General features: G+C 41.4%; 1 pseudogene; it reads right to left on the bottom strand.

Moving 5' to 3' along the window:
• Positions 1 to 2,973: 2,973 nt before the first annotated feature.
• LOC138072333 (galectin-related protein pseudogene) lies at positions 2,974 to 3,489 on the bottom strand (annotated as a pseudogene).
• Positions 3,490 to 5,070: the final 1,581 nt, after the last annotated feature.

A 5,070-nucleotide genomic window follows, 5' to 3' on the forward strand; every position in this document is an offset into this window, starting at 1 on the left:
ACACTAAAACACATTTAGCAACATTTTATACCACGCAGTAAATAAGAAAGTGTTTCTTTGAAAATATGTCATCATAGAAACATTATTTCTACATTAATAATGTAGCTGGAAAATGCCAAGGGTGTTTCTCTCAAGGCAAAAGTTCTCCCACCCTCTTTTTGGATATTTTCTTAATACAAATGAAAGGATTTGCCATTTTAACAAATCATCAACAATTCTAAGAATGATCCTTCTGGAGGTTTTGAACTAAGGTTGGCATGATTTGAAATGGGGTTTCAAATTTTTAAAAAAAATTAAGACAATTCTGGGATAGCCCAGAAAGTAGAAGTCACTTCTATTAACTTTTAAGTAGATATATACATTCACTCCAAATTTGATGCAGAAATGAACAGATTGTCTAAAGCCTGCCTATTATTCCCCCAGAGCCTGATATTTATGTTCCTTGGTTTTGGTCATATTGCAGAATTAGGGCTCTGGTCAGGAATAACACTTTACACACCCAAATGCTTTCCTGTGAAGCTTAAAATTGCACTTTTCATCCTGGATTCCCACCTTAGACCTCACATGCTGATGAGAGGATGTGAACAGTTTCCAGTTTACAGCTAATGATTAATACAGCTGGACTAGCCCCCCGCTAACTTAATTATACCTGAATCAAATCATCACATCATTTTGATAAATTTCAATAAGCTTAACCAAGAGGTTCTCACTGACCCCACAGAACAATGAAGGGTTAACCGTGTATCTTTACACTAAGCTGCCTAAGGTCTTGGCTGCTAACCAGTTAGCTGATAGGTAGAGAGGACAGTGTCGTTCCAACAGTTATACCCCCAACTCCTCCAGTTTCTGCTGAATTATGCAGTGGGTGGGAATGGATGCCCACTCAAAGAAAAACCTCCTGTTGGGGGGGGGGTCTTCTACCACAATGAGACTCAAAACCCCTACCAATATATTTCAGGGTGTCCTCTAGGTCTCTCTACAAATACTTGACAAAATCTAGTGGCTGCACAAGGTTAGTCATGGGCTCCAAAATACGGAGCCAGAGCACAGCCCTCCTGGCTGAATATGGCTGGTTAAGTCAGCTGGGACATAAAGCTTCTCAATGCTCAGACAGTCTTATTGGATAAAGCATCTTCTTACATAATACAATGGAACTGTACTAAACAGTTTCAAAGCTGAGGAGAATCCGAATATATCACCTATAAAAAAAATTCACGATTTTAGTTTGCTTTTTCTTAAACTTTGGTACTGAAACACTGTCTACATTCTTGACACGTGAAAATGACGTGGCCACTTTAGTGCCTCTGTACGTTGTGTAAAAAAACTCAAAAGCAAAGCAGGACAAGGACGTGTCATAACAAGATGCAGTATGCTGTACAAATAAAACCTAAATTGTATATAAATACAACCCCACCCCAGCACCCCCTTACCCACCCACCGCCCCCCCACCCCCGCCAGCCGCCAACTAGCTGACCAGAGCAATGCCAAGGGTCCTTCTCTCCAAGGCCAATGCAGTTTATGAAATCCAACACCCAGGACTCCAACCATCCCTTGCCTTCCAGTGACGTGTGTATCACTGCAAGCTTTCCCTGGAGACTACCTACTGTCTAATCAGTTCCACAAGTACAGGGAAACTGCTTCATTGGAGCATTCATAATATTGGCTGGACTCAAAGACCTAAAGTAGTGGGAGTTAACTTTTCAGATAAACTAACTGGATCATTTCCTAGGTTGGATCTTGTCTTATTGTACTATCTTAGCAGAGTCCACACAGTAGGAAGCATCTTCTACTCTGAAGCTCCAAAGGCATTGCTTAGGGATTGGTGAGGGTCACATAATAAAAGTGACACAATGAGCTAACAGCTTAAGTTGATATAAATTATTTCCAAGTAAGTTATTTGGGGCCATTTGCTTCTGCTTTCCATTGCATTCCCAAATCATTTTCACACTATACCTTTAAAAATGTATATAATAGTCCATTTTTAAAACTATCGATGCAATCACCTCTTAATGTGTTTTCAGCTAGCTTAATAACAACTTGATGAGCTATTATGTAGATCCAGTGAAAAGTAGTTAATTAGTCTTAAGGACGCCAATACTGTGCTAATTTCACAGTATGGAGAAAAAGCAATGTTAAGTGGAATTTTACATAATCAGGAATAACTTGAAAAGCAGTGTTACCGAACTGTTGCAAAGTTTTCCCAAAAGCACTTACAGCAATTTATATCAAGAGATCCTAAGTTTAGGGGTAGGAGGATAAGACTCAGCTCTTTAAGGTAGAAACTCATCTTTCTCGTGACTATACTAGGTAATTTCCCCACTCAGACCTAAGATAATTGTACATTCAAAAGTTCATAACAAGCTGTTCTTGAGACATTAATCATCTCTAACACATACACTGAGTAGAAATAAATAACTACAAGAAAGCTTAAAAAATCTGAGTTAACATTATGCTGTGCAAAAAGGAAAAAAAAAAAAAAAACAACAAAACAAACAGACAAAACAACACCTTGAACAACCTACATTCTATGTTAAATACCCTGACTAAAATGTTGGTTGTGCTACACAATTCCACTTCAGTGCAGAAATGAGTTGATTTCTGTGTACCGTCTTTGTTGTTGTTAAGTCTTTACCACTTTTGTTCGAAATATCACCTTGCTTTGAAAAGATGAATAACTAATTACTAAATCACAAATTGTCACAGATCCTTCTCAGTTTAGTCTGAATAAAATCCAGCATAAATATATTACTTTGTTCTGGGAATAATGGCTTGGTGTCTTAGTTCCGATAGCTTCCTAAGGGCAAACCACCGATGAAGTCATTTTGGGTTTAAACTGCACAGAAAGAAGAGACAGTGAAGTCTGCCTTTTTGTTTTCTTTTTAAGTCTTTAGACCTTGCTAGGACTCTTCTTCCAGATCAACAGTCAGGCAGTTGTGGCACCTGTTGCTCTTTGAAACAGACGTGGTTTAAACATCAGACAAGATTAGTGATCTGGAGGTCTCCGTTGATCTTTATGGTGTCAATTGCAACGTTTGAATGCGGTGGTAAAAATCAAAAAGTTGGTGTCCATCCACAAACACTCTAAAACGTGGGTGCTCACAAAGGATTTCCACCCTGAATGGCTGGTCTGGGATGAATGGGAAGTAAGGGATTGCTGACTGTTCTTCATCCCTTTCCCCAGATATACCAGAATTTCTGAGTAGAGGCCGGTCTGTGAACACTGCTTTGAGTTCAATTGCCACGTCGGCGGGAGGATCGTTTGAATCACCACAGGTCAAGATGATTGCAAAGCTTTCTGGGTTGAGGTCTACCAATGCCCATCACTAACACCTTCTTGCCTGGTCTCATGCCACCTTTAATGTGCCCACAAAATGGCACGATCAGTCGTGGGAAGTACACGTCGGCTTGAACTGGCGAGCCCAAGGAGTTGTTTAAATGCCCATCATCTAGTTTCACCACTGCATGGCTGTCAGCCACCGGCTCCGCCATCTTCTCACGCAGAGCGAAGGGGTGCGCAGCTGGCGGCCGGGCGGCATGGGACGTGGGACCCGACGCGGGCAGGGATCCCGGGGCAGTCCTGCGCCGGGGCGGAGGCGCAGGTCATGCCATCTCTTCTTGATTTCTTCTGCTTTTGTTAGGTCTTTACTGTTTCTGTCATTTATTGTGACCTTCTTTGGATGAAATGTTCCTTTGATATTTCCAATTTTCTTGAAGAGATCTCTGCTGCTGCCAAGCCGCTTCAGTCGTGTCGGACTCTGTGCGACCCCATTGACGGCAGCCTACCAGGCTCCGCCCCTGGGATTCTCCAGGTAAGAACACTGGAGTGGGTTGCCATTTCCTTCTCCAATGTATGAAAGTGAAAAGTGAAAGTGAAGTCGCTCAGTCCTATCCCACTCTTCGCGACCCCACCGACTGCTGCCTTCCAGGCTCCTCCGTCCATGGGATTTTCCAGGCTCTAGTCTTTCCCTTTTATTGTATTCCTCTATTTCTTTGCATTGTTTATTGAAGAAGGCCTTCTTGTCTCTCCTGGTTATTCTCGGGAACTCTGCATTTAGTTTCGGTGTACCTTTCCCTCTCTCTCTTGCTTTTAACTTCTCCTCTTTCCTTGGCTATTTGTAAAGCCTCCTCAGACAACCACTTTGCCTTGAATTTCTTTTTCTTTGGGATGGCTTTGTTCTGCCTCCTGTACAATATTACAAACCTCTGTCCATAGTACTGCAGGCACTCTGTTTACAGATCTGATAACTTCAACCTATTTATCACCTCCACTTATATTCATAGGGGATTTGATTTAAGTCACCTGATTGGCCTAGTATTTTTCCCCACTTTCTTTAGTTTAAGGCTAAAGTTTGCTATGAGGAGCTGATGATCTGAGACACAGTCAGCCCCAGGTCTTATTTTGCTGACTGTGCATGTCTTCTCCATCATCAGCAACAAAGAATGTAATCAATTTGACTTCAATACTGACTATTTGGTGATGTCTATGTGTCGTCATCTCTTGTGTTGTTGAAAACGGGTGTTTGTTATGACCAATGCATTCTCCTGGCAGAATTCTGTTAGCCTTTGCCCTTCCTCATTTTGTACTTCAAGGCCAAACTTGCCTATTACTCCAGGTATCTCTTGAATTCCTTCTTTCACATTCCAATCCCCTATTGGAATGAAACAGAACTTTTTTTTTTTTGGGGGGGGGGGTGTTAGTTCTAGAAGGTCTTGTAGGTCTTCATAAAACTGATTAACTTCAGCTTCTTCAGTATCAGTGGCTGAGGCATAGACTTGGATTACTGTGATGTTGAGTGGCTTGCCTTGGAAATGAACTGAGATCATTCTGTTGTTTTTGGGGTTGCAACCAAGTACTGGATTTTAGACTCATTGATTTTGAGGGATACTCCATTTCTTCTATGGGATTCTTGCCCACAGTAGGAGATATAAGGGTCATCTGAATTAGATTCATCTATTCCTGTCCATGTTAGTTCACAGATTCCTAAGTTGTTGATGTTTACTCTTGCCATCCCCTGCTTGACCATATCCAATTCACTTTGATTCATGGACCTAATAGTCTATGTTCCTATG

Source organism: Capricornis sumatraensis, unplaced genomic scaffold, assembly GCF_032405125.1.
Source record: "Capricornis sumatraensis isolate serow.1 unplaced genomic scaffold, serow.2 scaffold3, whole genome shotgun sequence".
NCBI lineage: Eukaryota > Metazoa > Chordata > Mammalia > Artiodactyla > Bovidae > Capricornis > Capricornis sumatraensis.